This window comes from Mus caroli, chromosome 2 (genome assembly GCF_900094665.2).
Source record: "Mus caroli chromosome 2, CAROLI_EIJ_v1.1, whole genome shotgun sequence".
Lineage (NCBI taxonomy): Eukaryota > Metazoa > Chordata > Mammalia > Rodentia > Muridae > Mus > Mus caroli.
Window position 1 is genome coordinate 69,090,566 of NC_034571.1, and position 22,065 is coordinate 69,112,630.

Sequence of the window (22,065 nt, forward strand, 5' to 3'; positions counted from 1 at the left end):
TAAATTTCTGGTTGTTTGTTTTTATTTATTTCTCTTCTTTTTTTTGCCTTTTTTTCCCTGAGAATGCATGTCTTTAAAAAGAATATACAACAATTTACATTTTAACACTTTAATAATTCAAGTTACAATTGGCCTCTATTTGACTTAAATTATATGTTAAAGAATTAGGGAAAATACTCATAGGTTGGAAAAAAAAATTCAGAAAATTGTCTTGGTTATAATAAACCTTAGAAGGTTTGGGATATTCAAATTATCTGTGTCATATTGGGTGGATTGCAGTATTTTATACATTCCATGTGTAGAAGTGGTTCATTTCATGTAAGTTGCCAATTATTTGTGTATTGAGATGTTCCAATTATTGCCTTGTGATTCTTTTGATGTTTGCAGAATCTGCAGGGAAGGTCATTGTTTCATTCCTAATGTTAGTCATTAATTTCCAGCTTTCCCTTTTATTTATGCCAGTCTTGTTAAAAGTTTGTCAATCTTGAACTTTTCAAAAAGCCAGATCTTTCTATCTGTCCTTTCTGTTGTATTTTTTCCTTTTATTGATTTCTGCTCCTGAGCACTTCCCTTTGGTATCATGCATCTTTTCCTAAGTTCTTGGATGGGAGGAGTTTAGATTATTGATGTGTGAGTTCTCTGCTCCCCTTGTATGTGTAATTAGTACTATGCATTATCCTGTGATTTTTAATTCTATTGCATCATTGTCAGAGGATATCTTTAATTGATTTCTGTTTATTAATTTGGAACTTTTAAAATAATTCTGGGCATGATCTTGGTATGTATTATAAAGACATCTGAAAAGAATAATTTGTATTACTAGGTAGAGTCACCTACAGACACTTGCTTGGTTCAGTGTTCTTCTCAGTTTTTCTATATTCTTGCCGCTTGACTTCCTAATGGTTCTGTGGATGGCTGAGGACAGGGTGTTGACCTTTCTGACTATATCTGTGGGTTCTCCATTTCATCGTTCCGTTTTGCCAGTTTTGCTTGACATGATTTGAAGTTTTGTTGTTTGGTGAATTCCTGTGTAGTTGGCATTTCTCTGTATTCTTGGTGTGTTGATGCTTCTATCTTTGTGGAGTATTTATCTCAGTCTGTAATAATTTTATTATCTCTGAGGTTTGCCTGTTAGTATAGCTATTCCTGCTGGCGTTGGATTAGTGCTTACATGGAACATTTATTTTTTTCTTTACCATCTTTGTATGTTTGGTTATCTCTATCACGTTTGAAGGTTTCCTTGAGAACAGGACATAGTTGAGTCAATTCCTTTTAATTCAGCTTATTCTTTTGATTGATAGATTTATTTTACTTAAATTTAATTTAATTATTGTCATGCTAAGACATAAATCTTTTTTTTTTCAAGACAGGGTTTCTCTGTATAGCCCTGGCTGTCCTGGAACTCACTTTGTAGACCAGGCTGGCCTCGAACTCAGAAATCTGCCTGTCTCTCCCTCCCGAGTGCTGGAATTAAAGGCGTGCGACACCACGCCCGGCTTTATAAATCTTTTTTTTTTTTTTTTTTAGTTTCACTGGTTTTGTTTGTCTGTTGGTTTATTGGATTATTTTCTGATTTTCCTATGGAATATTTGAATTTATTTTTATAGTTCAATTTTGCGTATGTGTGTATGTGCATTTTGTATCTAGGTGTGGGTACCTTCATGTGTGTGAATAGAGGCACACATGTGCCATGTCACACGTCTGGGTCAGAAAATAATCATAGGTGTTGGGTCCCACCTTCTACCTTGTTTAAGACAGAGTCCTTTGCTGTTTGATGCTAGCTGGCCCAGGAGCTTCTGGGAATTCTCTTGTCTCCGCCCACCCACGTCTTTATAGGAATTCTGAGATTTTGGGTGCTCACTCTCTTAGTCATTGTTGGAGACACCATGATCAAGGCAATTTTTTTTCTCTGAAAATAGAAAACAGTTCATTGGAGCTGCCTTACAGTTTCAGAGGTTTGGTTCCTTATTCTCCTGACACACTTCCTCCAAGCAAGCCGGACCTCCTAATCTTCCTCATCTTTTTGAACAGATCTGCTCCCTGGTGACTTAGCATTCAAAGGGGTCATTCTTATTCAAACCAGCACATTTACCCTATGCATTCAGTTCTATGTGGATTCTGGGGAGATCAAGCACTCTTGCGTGCATAGCAAGTATTTTTACCCATGGAGCCTAACCCTAGAATTCCATTTAATTTGTCCATTGTGTTCTTGAGTGTACCTCTTATGTGCTTTCCCTCCCATGGTTGTTTTGTGTATGTAACTTATCACAGTTTCCTGGTTGTATGCTTTCATAAGATTCCATTAAATTATGATACAGTTGTCTTCATGTCTCATATATATTTGAAGAACATTACAGGTCAAATTTTGGCTTTAAATTAGTAAACAATTTAGAAATCTCTAAAGAAGTTCACACATTCTGGGCTCTTCCTGATGCCCCAAGGCTCCTCTTTCCTTGCTCCTTGCTGCTTAGAGAACTTTTCTTAGACATTCTTTAAAGACTGTTGCTCTTAGTTTTCCCTCATTTGAGAATGTCTTACATTCTCCTACACTCCTGAAAAAATATTTTCATGTGGTAAGAATTCTGAACTGAGAGTTCTCTTTCAATGACTGCGAAAGATTGTGCTGGAAAGCACTAAAGGAAATAAATACCCAACTAGACATCACATGCTACCAAATAAAACCACCAGTACCAGTAACAGGTTACATCCTTTTTACTGTTGGCCAGCATATAGTGCCCCATTCTTTCTTCCAATTTTCTTACTGAACTACGATGACAGAGACGTTAGCTCTCTTGTAGTGGTCCCAAGGTCTCTGAGGGTCTATTTTTCCTCTATTATTTTGTGGTGTTTTTTCCTCTACTGCTCAAATTGGATTTCTGTTTTTCTTTTTTTCCAGATACTCCCGTGTCCCCCTTTTCTTCTGTTGAGCCCCAAGCTTTACTGTGTGTGTGTGTGTGTGTGTGTGTGTGTGTATTTCACTTGGTTCTTCTAGTACATTCTAACTCTGCGGAGATATTTTCTGTTTCCTTATAAATGCTTTCTGCTATTTTATTTATTTCAAGAATGTTCATAATTGCCCATTAAAGAGACTTTGTTGTGACTACTTTAAAATCTTGTCTGGTTATTCTAGCCTACGCTTTCTCAGTCTTGGCATCTATGGAAAGATTAATTCCACCTAGTAGGTGACATTCCATTATCTTCTGTAATATTGGGCCAATTTCTGAAATTCAACTTTTAAAGTGTTACCTGAGCTAATGTCATCAGACCCAGAGTGGTGTGGAAATGTACAAAGGAGAAAACTACCCGGGAGCCGCAGGCACCTGGCTCGCTTGCTCTGCATCTGGAGAGAAATGTCTGTTTCCGATGGTCCTGGGGTGGCTGAGATGATCCAGGGAAAGTGGAGTGTTGGAGATAGTATGTAGAGCCCATCATCAAGAGACAACAGAGAGAGAAAGAGAAAAGTAGATGGAGGGATAGTGGGCAGAGCCGTTGGAGCAGCAGCAGACCCCGAACATGTAAAAGTGAGGCTGTTGTGACTATCAGCTCACTGCATCTTGAACCCAGGATTCTGTCCTGCTGAGCTGCCTTCAGTTCTAGGCTTTGCATATCACTACCCTTTGCTCCTCTATGCTTGTTCCAGCTCATTCTTCATTGGTAGAAAATATAGTCCTTTTCCCAGAAAGATGATGGCTGACATAAATTATAAAGTTAGGTGAGAGAGTTTAGTTCTTAAGAGAAATAAGATCTGGTCTCTGTCAGACCTTCTCCGTGAAAGGAGGAGCGAAGTCCCAGGAGAAAGCATAAGGCTCCTGCCACTTCCCATAAATAGGTAGGTCAGAGCAGCGCGGAGAGATAATTGAGGCAAATCGACATGAGGAACCCAGGAGGTGACTTTTGTACAAGGAATTCAGTGACAGCACAAAAAAGGAAGAGATGGGGAAAATTGTAGTAATCTTTCAACTTGAAAACAGATTCAAAATTTTCATGCAAACTCTGGGAATTTTTTTTGTCTGCTCTACATTATCAAAAGATAGTTTTCTTTAATTAGTGAAAGGAATTATGATTTACAACTTCATCTCATTTTCCCTATGGGATATTTTTCTCTGTGTATTTTTAAAACGTGAGTGTGTGTGTGTTATATGTATGTGTGATGTGCGCACTTGTGTGATTATGGATGTAGGTGACTTGGGGTCCCATCTTTTTCACTGTCCAAGCATGCTTCCCTTCCATCCATGAAATTCCTTGCCACTCTAGATGGCTGCTGGACCCAAATCAGCACTTTGTGCTGCAAATCAAAGAAGAAATAAAGAGGGCCAAAAATTGCCCCAACCCCACTAGCAAGCTAGACTAGCTGACTAAAAGAAACTTCCTTTTCATTAGCCAGAACTCAGTTCTGTGGCTACCATGCCAGCTCCTTGGCAATCTAGAAGACAATGCCTTCCATTTGGGGTAACCACGTGTCCAGTCTCAGAAAAGGTTGTAAGGTAAGGTAATTGAATCGTGTCTCCTATAATCCACTGCAAACACTGTAAGAAAGGCAGATATAGCTCGGAAGCATGACATTGGACAAGGAATGATATGAGCAGCTCTGGGCTTTAGAGTGACCACAGGGTCCTAGTAGAGTCATCACAAGGGCAGGAACGCGGTTGGCCATGCTGGCTTCTGCACCCACATGCTCAGCATTACTCTGAGTTATGGAAGAAGAACCAGTGAAGATGGAAGATGGAAGGGCACAGGTGGCCACAACAGTGAAGCTCTGAACTCAAGCCGTACAAGTGGGAATAGCCCATGGCTCGAGAGCACAGGAGGACCCACAAGGTCGTCAAAGTGGGACCTGAGAAGGGAATTAAAGATACTCGTAGGTTTTCAGTGTGAACAACTGAGAGGATGGTATCCAACTGGGCAGATGGCTTCAACTTCACAAATTCTTGAGCCTAAGATGGGGAATTGGAGGAGAAGCTACCAAGCACAGAATTGAGACAAGGTCGTGGCAACACTGCATTGTTCACGAACCACCTCAGTGGTGATGTCCAGAGCAAACTGCCACTGATTCTCAGGAACTCAAGAGAGACCTCAGTTACATACACAAACCTGGACTCACTGGCCTGACGGATGGGTAGGAATTGACACTGTGGATAAGTTTTTGTGTTACAAATCAAATGTGAAGGGGGGAGAAAGAACAGGATAGAGGATAGGAGGATGAACTCTAGAAGAACTACAACCTTTAAGGGATAGAAATAAAGATAAGGAGAGGAAACACTATGATGAAAACCAATTCAGAAAGGCTAAGGGAAGACTGAACAAAAATACAGGTGCAGGAAAAAATATCTCTCTCTCTCTCTCTCTCTCTCTCTCCCTCTCTCCTTTCTCTCTGTGTGTGTCTCTGTCTCTCTCTGTCTCTCTCAGAGGGGGAAGGAGGGAGCGGGAGACAGAGACAGTTAAAGACTCTAGCAAGAGATGAAAATTGAGAACTGAAATATTAATGAATTTGACAATTCACAACATCTAGGTCAGTGGATGCATAGTGACAGAGCAGGGCACCTGGCCAGGTGATCTGAAGGAAATGAGGAACCAGGGACAAGAAAGCTAAAGGATTCTTTTTAGAAGGACACACTAGGAATAGAGGTAGTTAGAGGTGGTATATATTATACAAACTCAACCAAAGGGATAAAGTAGCTTAGCAGTAAAACTCAATGTGTGAGGGAATTACTTAGTTTTAGATTCAACATATTCACATTTATAAAGTACTAACTTTATGCTAAGAAAGTGTGCTGGCACCTTCTCAAACTTATTATTTTTGTATGGAAAGCCAGTACCCTTTGTGGTGAGTGAACAAAGTTGAAGAATACTTTCTTTCCTGGAAATAGATTAAAAGTCTCCTAGAACGTAGTTTTAACAGTCCAGGTTCATAATAATACATTTCCCCCAAAGCATTCATTCATTGAAGTCTTTTGTATCATCGATGCCATTAGGATTCACTGGCTTGATCTATTTAATAACATTTTGGTCAGTTAAAATGATGTTGCTCTATCCCCCTTTCACCACATTTTTGTGGCAACTTCATTTGGGAAACAGTGAGAAAATAAATGCACAGTGCTGCTCAGCTGCCTAACTTCCTCTGTGGCTAGGCATTTCCTCGCTTTCCACCACAGACATTCCACATAGGAAGCTACTCTGTTAAGAACTGTGACTGCTGCTCACACAGACCAGGAACACACAGACCCAAGAGATCTTTCTGCTCGGTTTCTTTCTTTCTTTTTTTCTATGTTGTCTTGTTCTATTTTTCAAGACTGGCTGAGTGAATCATAATTACTGGCAAGCCTTTCATCATTGTTTGACTATCACACTTGACAATTTGAGGCTGTGTCAAATAGTTCATCCATACATTAAAAGAAAACGATAAAATTACCTCTTGGAAACTGTCTTCAAGTCTCACCTTCTGGCTTCTTTCCAACCACCACAGTTGTTCCTACAATCAGTTCTGGTTACTTCTTGGATTCTGATCCTGCCTTTCTTGGATGATTGCAATATCCTACCACTGAGTTAGGGTTGCTTCTCAAGGGTTTTCTAACATTCCCTTTGCAATAATTGCAAAGCCACTTATCTCACAAGGGACTCTTGTCCTAACATCTGGAAGGGGTAGAGAGGCCTCTATGTGAACAAACCTCTCCATCTCATTTGGATTTCTTGTCATACCCAGGAAGTCCCCTGTGTTATATTGTTGAACCCAGAATACTAAAAGTAAACTCTGAGAGTCTTTTTTATTTTCATCTCCACAGTACTAGAGTGGAACAACTTTTATCCCAGCCAAGGAGACGCAAAGCCCTTCATTACAACGGTGACCTTTCTGTGTCCCTTCTCAAATGGAAGACAGCCACTCTTAGATTATAAAGGCCCATAAATCTACTGGCTCATATGTCTACTTTAACTCCACAGAAAAACTAATTTTTTTACAAGCTCCTTTGTTTCAACTAGTTTCTACACTGCAGCCATTCTCTGCCCCACTCAAAACAAGTTTCGTTATTTGGTTGTCACATGGTAAAGTGACTCTAAAAGCTCATCCATAATACCTCTGATGTCATAAATATAGTTATTTTCAATAGTTGGGTAGAGATAAAGGTGTGGCCTGTACCTTCTTCCGATTAAAAACCTCCACTGAAATATTGAAGTCATTGCACAGCCGACAGTAGATACCCAAATGGATCAGTGCTCTTTAAAGGTCAGCAAATCTCTTTCTCTACACATCTCAAAAACTCCCATTGAGGCAGATGGGAGGGTCCAGTGGAAGTTCTGAGAGACACAGAGAGAAGGATGGCTTACAACACTCAGCACACAAAAATGTCTATGAAAATTCCATACTCATTTCTTGCGCGCGTGTCCGACTCGACCAGCAAGAACAACGCTGCAACAGGATCCTTCTGCACACGTTTATTGGGAGAGCTTGATTGTAGAGGTGAAGAGACCCGAGCCCAGAACTGGTGCTGCTTATATAGGCCTAGAAGAGGCGTGTCTCACACCCGGATTGGTTATGCACTATGCCTCATTTGCATGTTCCTCATCTGATTGGCTACTCTCTCTCAGTATCTCACAGTACCTCATTAACATACCTCATTTGCATGTCTCACATCTGATTGGTTATTCTCTCAGTACCTCATTATCATACCTCATTTGCATGTCTCACATCTGATTGGTTAACTCTCTTCGTACTTTGCAGAGCCTCATTATCATGCCCGGGCCAGGCAGTGTTTTGGTGAAAAACTTTACTGCATAAGCAAGCATTGGTCGTTTGCCCAAACTTATGCGTGGTGGCCAGCAGTAGCCTGCGCCACTCTGCAATGGCACATGTGGCTTCCCACACTCATTTTTCTCTTTTGAGTGGGAACTTCATTTCTAGTGGATAATTACTTGCTTTTACAGTTCTTTTATGAGGTTGTGACATTTTCTACATGGGGTGGTGGCTCAAATCTTTAATCCCAGCACTTGTGGGGCTAAAACAGTAAGACTACCAAGGGCTCAAGACCAGCAAGGACTATGGGACCTCCAGGCTAGACAGAATGAGACGTTGTCTTAAAAAAGAACGAGAGATTATATACTCTGGGGTATCAGTTTCTGGTTTCTGGCGTTTCTAGTGTCTGATCCAGACATTGTCAGGATCTCTCTTCATGGCATGGATCTCAAGCTAAACCAATCATTGGTTGTCCACTCCCTCAATTTCTAAGCCACTTATCTTAGTGTATCTCATAGGCAGAACAAACTGTAGGTCAAAGGTTTTATGGCTGGGTTGGTCTCCTAATCCCACTATTGAAGTCTTGCCTGGTTACAGGAGATGGTTGGTTTCAGGTTCCATATCCCTCCCCTCTACCCCCCCTCCCCCCCATTGCTAGGATTCTTAGCTAGGATCACCCTCCTAGATCCCTAGAAGTGTCCATTGTCCTACGTTACTAGTTTATCCCAGAGATGACCCACCCCATTCCAGTTGTCTCTTCCAGTAATCCCTTCCTCCATCTTACCCACACTTTATCCTTCTTGTTTCCATCCCTACCCACACCCCTGATCAGTCTCCTCCCCCATCCACCTGTGATATCTATTCTATTTCCCCATCTCAGTGAGATTCATGTGTCCCCTCTTGAGCCCTCCTTGTTCCTTCGGTTTTTGAATCCGTGGATTGCAGCATGGTTTTCCTTAGTTCACAGCTAATATCCACTTGTAATTGAGTGTACATCATGTGTGTCTTTCTGGATCTGGTGACTGGTACCTCACTCAGAATGATCTTTTCTAGTTCTATCCATTTGCTGGCAAATTTCATGATGTCATTGTTTTAATAACTGAGTAATAGTCCATCGTATAAACATACCATATTTTCTTTATCCATTCTTCAGTTGAGGGACATCTAGATTGAACCAAACATGAATGAAAATAAAAAGTCAATGAAATGATTCCTAATGATATTTTGCTACACTAATAGATTGGCATCTAGCCCAATTGTCATCAGAAAAGCTTCACCTAGCAACCAATGGAAACAGATGTAGAGACCCACAGCCAAACATTAGACAGAGTTTGGGGAATCCCATGGAAGAATGGGAGGAAGGATTGTGGATACAGAGGAGTCAAGGACACCACAAGAAAACCCATGGAATCAACTAGCCTGGGCCCATAGGAGCTCACAGAGACTGAACCATCAACTAGGGGGTCTGAATGGGACTGACCTAGACCCTCCACACATATGTTACAGTTGTAGCTTGGTCTTCTTGTGGGATGTGGAGCGAGTGGAACTATGTCACCAGACAAAAACCAGGATGGTCGAGTGGGTTCAGAAACCCCAGCACCCTCAAACCTGAGGATAGTAGGAGTTTCATCTACTTCTGACCTGGGTCCTGTCCTGGAACATGAGACCACAACCCTCTTGAGAAGATCATGACGACTAGTCATGTAGCACAGAGTTCTCCATGCTAATGAGGTATCTAGATGGGTTGGCCCAGAGGGTTTAGCCAATAAGCTTCCTTTCCTGGACACTCCTTCCTGTAAAAGATATTTAATCTCCGGTCCATCCTAGGTAATTTGTATGTATCTATTCTCCATGATGAACATTCAATAAACAATTTGGAGCCAAGGACTGTCCCTCTCATCAAGAATGACCATGGGAGAAAGCCTTCATCATCCCGTCTCCAGCAGAACCCCAGCTTCAGCCTCAGCCTGCATCTTACCCAGGCTGGATCCCCATCTTAGGCTATGTTCATAGCCTAACACCTCCCATTTTGTCTGTCTGAGCAGAGTTCATACACTCTAGCTGTGAGACTGAATCTAGAACCACAGTGGAACTCCTAACAGTGAGAGCAGAGGCTATCTCTGACTCTGTTGCCTGCCTTTGGAACCTTTTCTTCCTATTGGGTTGCCTTGTCTAGCCTTCGTAGGTGAGGAGGTGCCTAGTCTTACTGCACTTAATATGCCATGGCTGGTTGATATGCATGGAAGATCTGCTTTTTTCTGAAGAGAAATGGAGGAGGAGTGCGGGTGGTGGGTGGTGAAGAGGGGAGGTAGGAGGGAGGGAAACTGTAGTTAGGATGCAAAATTAATTAATTAAAAAAATAAAAATGATGTTTTCAATTTCATTTTTTAAAACCAAGATATAATTTACAGTAGATAGGGTTAGGGTGGACTTCAACCAGAACAGAATTTGAAGCCCCATTTGCAAAGGCAGAAGATAAATGACAGGCGGAGTTGATAATGGGGAACACAGGAGGCAAAGGCCCCACAGATCATGCCCCTGGTGCCCCTTCTGTTCCTGAGGTCAGATAGATTCCCCTAGCTCCTCTACTAAGCAACATTTACAGGATCTTTTCTTCATACTCCGAAGGATGTAGATGACAAAGAAAGTCTAGTATTTTGAATTTTTTAAGTGGAAAATGATATAGGAACTAAAGCAAAGGAAATCACCTTCCCATGTCTGTCTGCCAACTTTATAAATCCTCTATAATCTAGGGATGCTTCTGGGCTCCTTAGGAATCTTTCTGTGGCCGGCAGAAAAATTATTGCTTATCTCCTACAAAAATAAAGGATCAAGGGATTATGGATAGAGAAAAAGCTTTTTGAACATTTTTTTTTTTTTGCCTCTTGGTAGAACACAGAGCTCAGCCTTGTAAGATGCTACTAGCCTTTTCCTGAGACTCACCTGCCTTTTATTATGGTGGTTTCAAACTCATCCTAATGTTTGAATACACATACACACATGCACACTCACACACACACACACACACACATATATAAATCACTGAATTGCTCATCCCCTTTACAAAGCATATGTGTTATACCACCCCTCCTAATCTCCCTCATGACACCGCCCCTCCTGACCTTCCTCTATGACACTACCCTTAGTTTAAAAAGCATCAGGTCTCACTGGGCACATCCTGACCACAGGCAAAGAATGTAAAGGACATTGAGTTCAACACTCTCTAGAAGTTGTTAAATATCAAATTCAATAAAATTCTTACTCTGTGGGCATCATTTGTCACCCCTACCCACTAGTAAAAGTAGGGGGCATAAATTCGGTTGGCTAAGAGTTGTTAAACTGGAAGTTGGAGTCTAAAATCTTGGCCACACAATTTTCTTCCTATAAAATTAAACACACACTCACACACACACACACAGAGGCAGTTTAGGAAGATGTTTCAAATCATGAGCTCCGCACAAATAGGTGTCACAGTTTATTTTAACCCCAGCTAAGGTGACTAGCTCAGGGGTATGGTGGCTGGCTAGAGTAGTGGAAATGCCAGCATTCAGTGAAAGATGCCGCCTCAATATGTAAGCTGGAAAGCCATTGAGGGAGACAGTCAGTGTGGATGGCAGGCTTCCACATGTACACACATTTCCATACACCCAAACACACTCGAGACACTCATACAATCACACATCACACACATATGCAAAAAACAAACAAACAAACAAACAAACACCCTCAATTCATTTCTTAGCTGAAGAAACCAAGCTAATACTACTTTCCAGTACTATATAAAACTCCACCCACCCCCCTCAGTTACTCTTTCCTAGTTTCAAGATGAAACTGGCCCAAACCTGCGCTTAGCATTGTATCTAAGGCCTAATCCATGAGTCACTGAATGTTACATTAGCAGGTCACTATGTGAACTCTCCCTATGCTCAGGCGTAGACTTGGAGTCGCGGTGGGGTAGAGATTCTGGGCCACTTACCAGCTTTGTGGTCTCCCGTGGTCTCTGTATGATGCATAGTCTATTTGGAAAGTGTGCACTGCAGCGCAGGCCGCTAGGGCTACTGCGAGACCAAAATGAGATCCTCTCTGTACTATACAGAAAGTTACACTTAGTGTGGTTCTTTCCAATGTCTTTCTGGTCATCTCTGCTCATCTCGCCTGCTGACTGAAAAATGGATTTCTCAGAGGTCTACAGGCCAACTGACCAACTGCTTCAGAATTATCTGGGAATATATATATATATATATATATATATATATATATATATAACCTGGCTTCCTGCTCCCCACCCTCAGTGTGGACCTGTTCACGCAGTAAGTCTGGGAAGTCTGAGAAGCAGGTATTTTCAGAAATCATCCCCTAAGCCTCCTGTATCCACCCATCAGACTGAAAGCCACAGCCACCAATGTTCTGAGATGCCTATGTGCTAAGTTCTGTTTGCTGACAGGGCAATCCGTGGGTCTTCCTCCGTGGATGGTCCTTTTTCTGTTTGGGTCACAGCTGTGTCTCTTCTTCCACTCTACAAATTCAGGGAATTCTGCTTCAGGTTCATGAACACTTGCCATTTGTGGCTGCCTCCCTTTTGAACTTACAACCTCTAACTTTTATATTAGATCAATCTTGGAACACCCTTCAACTCCAGAAGCAGAAGCAGACTGTCAGCCTTTCATGCTCCCTGCTCTTCGCCCTGTGAGTCTATGTGTGGGCATACATGCTTGTGAACAAAAATTCTAGATCAAAGACTGTTTGGTCCACGCTAAGCTCCACACTCCTACACAGACTTTGGCCTGCACACAAGAGGCCTCAGGACAGAGGGTGGATCAGTAGGAGAAGGCAGTGGTGGTAGCCCAGCCACTAGCGCTGTGGCCAGCAGCCCTGACAATGTGCGGCAGCTTCCGTGATGAGGAGAGTCCCCTGTTCTGGCCCCTGCCAAGTTTGCATGAAAATGTCCTTGATAAGGTTGGGGGAAAGTGGCTTGTGAGGCATTAAGATGTTCTCCAATTATGCTAAAAGGTAGACAATCTTAGGAATATTTGATAAGGTTCAGCAAAGAGACAAAGACTCGGCTAGCATACTAACACGGCAGCACCGGGGCCGCGGATGTTCAGCCCCTTCTTGCAGAAGGGATTGCTTCTTGAAGACGCCTGACCTCAAGCTCCCAGATGCAACACTACTGCTTTGACCGTCTCCTTGCAGAGCTGGGAAGCCATCTCCAAGTCCCACTCCCTGTGCTGCAGGAAAGGATAGGTAAAACCGAGTGCTTGGGCTTAGTACTAACAGACAACACACCAGACCTGGGGTGGGAGGACCGTGGGGAAAAGAGAGGAGAGTATATGGAGGCCACAAGGTGGAGAGAAACACTATTGAGTGTGACAGTGTGAGGGAGGGAGATTCTCCCCCTCCATCCCTCCTCCCCTCCCTCTCCCCTCCCCTTCCTTTTCCTCTCTTCCCTGCCTCCTGTACTCTCCTACATGTGAAGTTTTCACATACTCTGCATTAAGAGTATTAAGCCTCGGAGGGAAGGTGGGCAGACCTGGAGGGCCAAGTTCATGCTAGGAGTGCACTTTAGAAGCTCTTTAGTCCGAGGAACAGGGCCCTCAGAGTTCTCCAAGTACTGTAGGTAGCTGAAGGACTTGCCTTGACCTTGCTTCCTTCAGCCACAGGGTCTATCCAGAGGCTACTCCACAACTCTGCAAGAACAGCTTTAGCAGCCAGTCTTGCCACACCCTGTCAATCCCTTTGCCATTCTTGTTTTGTGTTGTTTTCATAGCTCTGCTTAGCCCAGATCTCACTCTAGAGAGCAGACTGGCTTCCACCACCTTTCCTTTGTGTTTAAATGACGAGTGAACAGGAACATACAGCCACGACCAGGTACGGTGGAAAGTCTTGTTATTCTTTCCAGCTGTGCCCATTTGTCTGGTTCTTGAAAACCGTAATGGCCTCACCTCTAATCTCAGGTATAAGATTGGGTTTTAAGGAATCTTCCGCTCAAAGGGGAAGCTGTTCAACTGAAAATCTGTCTATCCCAACTGAAAATCTGTCTATCCCAACTGAAAATCTGTCTATCCCAACTGAAGAAAATCTGTCTATCCCAACTGAAGAAAATCTGTCTATCCCAAGGAAGCTGCTCTACTCCGAAAAGTTTTCATGGACCTAGGATACAAACTGTGCAGAGTTTTTTGTTTGTTTGTTTTGTTTTTGTCTTTCTAATTTTTAAGAGATGTCATATGTGAAAATATGCAAAACATACTATATACAAATTCCTTGTATGCTACACAGATTTCTTTAAAGAAGGACACCATTTATATTAGTTCCCAAGACTTTGAAGGACTCCAGAGCTACCTAGCATCTTTCCTGGACAGAATTGGGAATCAGAGAATCAAATGATCCACTGAACATCACCCAGCTTACCCAAGACTGCAAGTGGTGGCAAGGAAGTTAACCCCAAGAAGCAGCTACTGTCAATCAGATCCACGCTAAATACTTTACCTTCTTTTGTCCTAGCCTCAACGCAATCGTATGGAGTGAATAGTATTTATTCTCTGTTTGAGAGGAGAGGAGGAAGCCCGGGGGATTAAGTGCTGTCTGCTATTTACTAGTCAATGATTTCGAAAACCAGCAGAGATGACTTCCAAACATAGGGGAGCATAACTCAGAAGCAAACGCACACGGAGCCAGCTGCCAGACCGTATTCTGACAGATGCTGGCAGACCCTGATCTACCAGGACAGCACTCACAGGCAGAAGAAAATGGAAATTAGAGTAAGGTATTATGTTTTAAACTTTTATAGCTCTTCATGGTTATTGAATTCTAACCAATATTCTAGAGAATATTACAGAGGAAAAAAATGAGGCTTGTAATATGGTCTAAACCTACTTAATAGTTGTGTGTATTAAAATAGCATCTAGAAAAGATATAACTGGGTTCCTTCAAAGCACATCTTTTTTTTTCCCCCTCAAAGCTTTAAAAGACTGTTAGAAACAAGAGCATGTTTCTTTTTATTATTCTTAAAGTATTAAAGAAAAACACCTTGACTTTATCCTTTCTGATCACTCCTATTTATCAGGCTGACATTTTGAAATTTGGGTTTGCTTTGAAAGTAGCTTAGCCAATGAAAGTGCATTGTGCTGGGGCCAGTGTCTTTTTTGAGCACCATGACTCCTGCCTTCATTGTTCTGTTTTGTTGCAAAATTACCATGGCTATTTTTAAAGCTGTGCTGTAGCCTTGTCTGCTATGAACCACCTCTTCCCTTGGCTCACTGGTCCCAGTGGCCTTTCTAGTCCTACGGATGAGCCATCCCTCATGTAAGATTTTCGTGGCTTCTTAACTATTTATAATTGTTTCACAAAAACTAAAAAAATCATGTTCATGCCCTACATACCACCCCCTCAATCTACAGTACTCTCTGACTGAAGCAATGACCTGTCATGCTTAAACAAATAGTGTAGGGAGCTGGAGAGACGGCTCAGGGTGAGAAGCATTGGCTGCACTTCCAGAGGTCCTGAATTCAATATCTGGCAACCACTGGGTGGCTCACGACCATCTATAATGTGATCTAATGCCCTTTACTAGCATTCAGGAATACATGCAGACAAAGCATTCATAAAATTAAATGCATATTAAAAAAAAATAACCAGTGTAACAGAGAGGACACTCGGGTTCTTACAAGATAATGACCCATCAAATGAAGCTTTAGGAGGTTAGATAATGATTTAAACAAACAAACAAACAAGCAAACAGGGACCAGTGATGGACTCTGGCAAGTCTCTTTGGTACACATATGAGTAGTCCAGGCCACTATCCTGGACTGCTTCTTGAGCGGGCTCAATGTTCTGCCATCCAGGACTCTATGGTACAGTCTCCATGATTCCGACCTGGCTAGTGCTACCGAATGGTCGCATCACGCTTAGTGTAATATTGTGGTGACGTAAGGCCTTTGTCCTCTGCTGATGGTGTTGTCTCAATGTCTTTCTGGGCTATATTCCTTGATGTAGATAACACAAATGTTTTCATCTATGTCAATTCAGTTGGTCATTCATGCATTCACCCATTCACTCATTCCACAACTAGGCTACCAGTGAGCCAAACGTTGTAAGCCCTTATTCCAGAATGTCCCAGATTTTAGGCTTACATCCTCAAACATTTCAGAACTGAATTCTGAACCTTTGCATTTTAGTAAAATTGTAAGCAAGGACACCATTTCTGGACTCTTACAAAGAAGCAGTGTGCTTCGGGTCTTAAGATGACAAACTGGTGATGGGCTTGAACCTGGCACAACTTAGATGTTGGGGAGACCCCTCAGCCCCCAAATCCTCAGTTTCCTCACACTTAAAGTCAGAACATTCTATCACCATAGGGTTTGTATGCAAATCCCACAAATAGATAAGTTTAAAAAAAAAACCCAAAACCTCATAAAACTGAGTAGGTAGAAGTCCTCCTTCCTGTTGATATACTAAGCACCAAATACTATGGTAAGCATGCTACATAAATTGTCTCAATGAAATCTACAGTTCAGGCGGAGTGCTTTAAATGTTAGGCAGATTGCCTAAGTTTGGGTAGGTGCACTGAGGAGTAAACCTAGAAGCCCAATCAGGGATCCCACCAATGGTGCCCATTCTGTTGAACTCTCTTACACTGAAGTGACCGTGGGGTGAGTCAGGTGTGCTGCGCTTTGACCCAGGTGTCCTTGCTTCATGGAAGTGGGTAAGCACGGGTCCAATTTCGAAACACCCTAATCAGCTGTGTGGTCTCCTGGAAAGTGGACAAGGCTTTGGCTAACTTCCTTTGTTCTCTGTTTTACTTTCCTGTGATTCCTAGTGACCGTGGGATTTCTCAGACATCTGAAACAGGAAAACCATACCTTCCCATTCACTGAGGGGTTTTCCTGGTGCGAAACTGGGTTACACTGAGGGTTGAGATCTTTCTGGAGTCCTTTACCTCTGTACAGATACAGAGTCAACAACAAGTACATTTGACTCTTAGTGGAAATGGTATGGGAAGAAATACTAAAATTGTTCAGTAACTAATGAAATGATGGTGCATTTGCTGCCCCCTCAAAGAAATTTAAATTTACCTCAACTTCTAAATATTGTCTGAGTACAGAGCACACAACAGGAAGTAGCGGGGCCTGGATTTTACTGGCAGGTTTCAGATCCTTCAGAGCTGTCGCACTGTGCAGTTTTATATCCTGCCCAAGACAGTCTCTTTGGTCAGAAAATGAATGTGTTTTATCACAAATTATTTGTCTAGTTATTTTAATCAGAGTAATACATGAATTATGAATATCTGCTGAATCGACATAAAATAACAACAAATTTCAGCAGCAAAAATAGATGAAATAAAGGCTTTTATTAAGTACTTTTTGTATGCCAGTTATATTGGGTACATTATCTCATTTAATCCATATAATGGTTCTAAAATTGGGTATTTTAAAATTTGCTTTTATTATAGATAAAAGAGCTAAAATGAAGTAAAAAGTGATTTACCTTGCCCAAGCACATGCAGGGGACACCTTGCTTTTCAAAAAAGAAAAGAAAAGAAAAGAAAAGAAAAGAAAAGAAAAGAAAAGAAAAGAAAAGAAAAGAAAAGAAAAGAAAAGAAAAGATTGGCATCCTTTCCATAGACTCAAACACAACTCAAGAAACAGTTGCCCATCTCTGAACTACATTTCCCAGCTTCCTTTGCACCTTAATGAAGTCACTCTCAAATCATCAGCTGGTTGGATGCAGAAAACACAGAGCTTCTAGGAGACTGAGAACCAGCCCCAAGACAAAGGAGCCTCTTCCCTCAATCAGATCAGGGACACAATAACTCTTGAGGAACCCTCAAAACATTTGATTGTTATGCAAGAGAAAAAATACAATTCTGTTGTGTTTGTACAAAGAACTGTAATTCAAAATCTATTTGAGACAGCCATTAGGGTGACCCTAACTAATGTAATAGGTTACTCTGGAAGAACCAGAGAGAAATGAAGGCATTCTAACCCCAGAGACTGCCTTCTTACCTGCTGAGCGAGGGCCTCTAGGGAAGGAGGCCCAGTCTTCTCCCTGCAGCTCCCTCATGGAAGAAAGGCAAAAGAAGATAGAAATGCTATAAAGAGCCTGCTTGTGTCTTGCGGTGTCACACTTAGCTGTGACTATAATAAAAACAAACAAATAGACAAGAACAATAAGACATTATCTCGAAATGCTGCTCACGGGAAGTTTAATTTCTTTTCCTTCTCCATTCAGCTTTAGAGACGGGGTGGGTAAAGTCATCATTCTAGACACATTCTTCAACGAATTAGGTAATTTTGATTCTCTAGAATTGAGAAGTATCTCTTTAATGCAGTGACGCTCAAATCCTACAGCACTGCCTGGAAGTTGACAGCTGGCCCTGGATCTTGAAGGTAACTAAAGTCTCAAGCAATCTGGATTTCCAAGTTCCTTCCTACTGCCATTCCCCCCCACTACCCCTCCCCTACCCTAGCACACACACTTTCCTTCAAACCATTCTAGCTATCTGGACCAATGCATACCTTTTTTATGAGCTAAATTTCCTAGATGGTTATGATTTTAAAATCTCTGGCCTCAGAGTGCTATAATTACCTCTTGATGATGTAATTAGTAACAAAATTTAAAAGGCTGTCATGGGACACCTAGAACCTTTCCAAGGCGTCCACCTCATTTATAAAAGGTTTCGAAACACTCCACTGACCAACTTCCTCATAAAACCGGGGCTCCCAAGGTAACAAAATTCACTTCCTTCCAGCCAACACTGTACATTGACCTATGCAATAATGTTCGGTTGAAGAATATTATAAATGTTGTCAGTGACCAGTAACTCACAAGCACTCTCATTACCTTACCAGCGATGGAGGCAGGTGTGCTGAAGTTAGCACCCTGGGATACATTAGACATGATGTAGGGAATTAGTCATTAGTCCCCATAAGGTGGTGCCTTTTTTCCCACTGTGGTGATATGGAGGGTTTAACACAGAGCTTCAGTGTGAGAGCTGAGCCATTCTCTGGCAGCTCAGATGCTGGCTAATGAGAGCTCCACAGCCAGCCCCGAGTTCACATGGGATGGCGATTGTCGCCTCCACCCTGCTTCCATCTGTCACCCCATCACGATGATGGTTACTGAAGAGAATCAGGGTGCAGCCCTAACATGAGGGCTGTAAGGGCCCATTAAAACAGCTAAGTGATCCCCCCAACACACATGTCCTCAGCCTGCTTGCATCCGCTTTATCTCTCCAACATGTAAACATCACTATATTAAATGAAAGAAGCCAGGTCATAGCAAACTCAGCACATGTTAAGAAAAGATTTAAGTGGAGTCAGATATAGCAATGCAAACCTTAACATTGAAATTCTGGTTTACAATGGCAACTTGGCCCTATTAGTGAAGAATCAGTGAGTGAATCTCAAAAACTTATGGGAATCTGTCGGAAGTTTCTAGAATTGACCAAGTATTCCAATGGCCTTGGGACTTTATGTGGACGTTAGATGTACAGATGAGCAAGCAGAGGGTCCGTGTTTTATGGAAAGTCATACGTGGCTTGGAAGGGAATGAAAGAATTGTTGTCAGAATGATCTGTGACTTACTGAGAGGGAGAAAGGCAGCTCAGTGGAGAATGAATTCCAATGCAGTCTTGCTGATCAGGACTCTCAGCAGGAGTAAAGAAGTCCATGAGAGATGAATGTGGAAATGGCTTGCCAGCGAAGGCACAGCAGGCGTTTCAAATACTCTATAGGATCTAGACTAGTATTGGGCCTGTCAATATCAGAACTGAACTGTGGAGCCTGGAAGAAATTGTGGAGAGAAAGATAGGTTCTTGCTATCTTTCAGGGCTTTCTTGGACATCAATAGTCCTTTGGGGGTTTTAACCTTGGGGTCCTTTTTCACTAGCTGTGTCTTCTTAAGCTAAGAATGTCATCTCTTGTTATTCTCACCGGGAAAATGGAAATAACCTCTTAATTTACCTCTTGTAGTATGGAGATTGTACAAGGTATCAGAAGAGATTCTACAGGGCTGTTCTAACATGGTTATAAGTAGATAACCCTCTTTGCCTCTCTGAGTTATAACTTCAAGTCCTAGTCAGAACAATGACTTTGCTCTGCAGAAGTATAAATCTGCTGTGGTTTTTCTTTTTTAATTTTTAAAAAAGTCTTTATCATGTTTGTTTGTTTAACGTGTCTGTGTGTGTCTATGTGTGCAATTGAACATGTACAGTCTGATGCTTTTCTGTTGCTGTGACAAAACGCCATGGCCAAAAGTGACTTACAGAAGAAAGAGTGTGTTTCATCTGGCAGTCCCAGAAAAATAGGAGTCCATCATGACAGGGAGCCATTGGCAGCAAACAGCACGGCACGGCAAGGGAGCAGAAAGCTGCGAGAACACATCTCTTTGCAAGTACAAAGCAGAGAGAGTCAATAGAAGAAAAACCCAAGATTCTCCACCAGTCAGTCAAACTCCCTTACCTGCCCATTAAGGGCATTCAAGATCTGCCCCATTCTCTTTCCAAAGTGGCCCTGGCTTGTAAATTGTTCTTGGGTCAAGCTATACTCGTTTTTCAAACCCACTATTTATTTTCCCATTGTCCTGACTTTGTCTTTACTGGATTTCTCTCGTTTTGATATCCAGACCAAAGGTATGATGTTAATTGTACCTTATGTGCCTGTATTGTGTTGAACAGATTTCTTTCTATAACACCTCCTTTGAAATGTGCCTCCTACCCTAATCCCTTTGAAACCGCTTAAATAAACCCCTTGAATCTCCTCAGAGTGGTTGTATTTTTCCGTTGTAGCATCATCTTTTCTGCCTGCTGTATTCTGTCTTCTACACTGTAAACTCTTAGAGCCTGGGAACCACCTGTTACCTATGTTTCCTTGCCTGGTTCAGAAAGTGTCTAATGCTTATGACATGGACATATGTGCCAACAATTAAACAGGAGAAACCTTGCCTGTCTTCCTCTGCTCATTCATTCTGCCTGAAACACTCTTCCTTTGACCCCAAAGTGTTCAACAGACTTTATAGTCAAGATCAAGGTTCATTTGCTCCATGGAGCCTTTTCCAAAGTACCTTAGCTAGAGTCTAGGCTCAATACCAAACAGATAATCTGCAGAATGCTCATTATCTGTTTAAAGAACATTAGCCTTATTTCCCTAAAGCAGAAGCTTACATTGGAGGTCCATTTGTGGGACTGGGGAGACTATGAACCCTCTAAAATTAAGTGTAATTTTTAATATAAATTTTCAAGTACCTGAGAGTATCCAAAGTTCTGTAGCTCAAAAGGAGGTGAAGAAAGCTACTGCTCTTGGAGTAGCTCCTTCCTGGAGCAGAGGTGGAGTGTCCTGGGCATCCTTTCTATCCCCTTAGTGGTTAAACTGCCCTTGACTTGCTGTCAGCCTCTGCTGGAGAGACCAGTGTTTTTTGACGTCTCCAGTGCTTGCCCAGAACAAGCCTCAACCCCTAGAGAAGTGACAAATACTCTCATGTAATGAGTTCCTGGTTAAACTGAAATGGTGGAAGAAGACCTGGTCTTGGAGAATCTCCTCTGTGTGCCTGGAATTCTGAAGAGTCAGAACAGACACCATCAACCTGCCTGAAGACCAAGAATGAGCATGGGGCAGATCTAGGTGGTTAAACAGTAAACCCATAAAGTAGATGATCAGTGGATCCTAGAGGCAGTGGATCCTAGATCCACCATTGTTTCACCCTCTCCCTTCCTGGGCTCAATCCAGCCATCTCAGGCCTCCTAACAGTGGAATGTCATGTTAGCGGGTATGGGAATCTAATATCACAGAGCCTTTCCAGAGCGCACTGCTTTCAAGGACAGCGTCAGCAAAGATGGCTCAGAATTTTCACTTGAGGACTAAGTCAGCCACCTTACCAGCTCTGATGTTCTTATGGGAGAGAAAGAAAGAAAAAAAGAAGGAGGGAGGGAGGGAGGGAGGGAGGGAAGGAAGGAAGGGAAGGAAGGAAGGAAGGAAGGAAGGAAGGAAGGAAGGAAGGAAGGAAACAAACCAAAAACCGTTGGAGTCTTTCAAAGTCCTAAACAATGACTCTAGCTGTTTAATAAAAGGGTTGGTTTAAAAAGAAAAACAAATCAGGTTGAGTGCAAGACTGGTGACTTTTATTTTTAACAAGCTGAATTCTTGTGGGGTTCTCTTTTCATCAAGGTTCATATTCCAACCTCCCTCCACCCCCCCACCCCCCAAATTATAAGCAGCTCTTGCCATGCTGGTTTCAACAAAACTCTCCTAAGTAATGATAATCCCGCCTTATCTGGACAAGTCAGGGGTCAATACGGGCTCATTTGCCTCTGCTTTTCATTAGTGGTGCTCTTGACTGTATAGCTT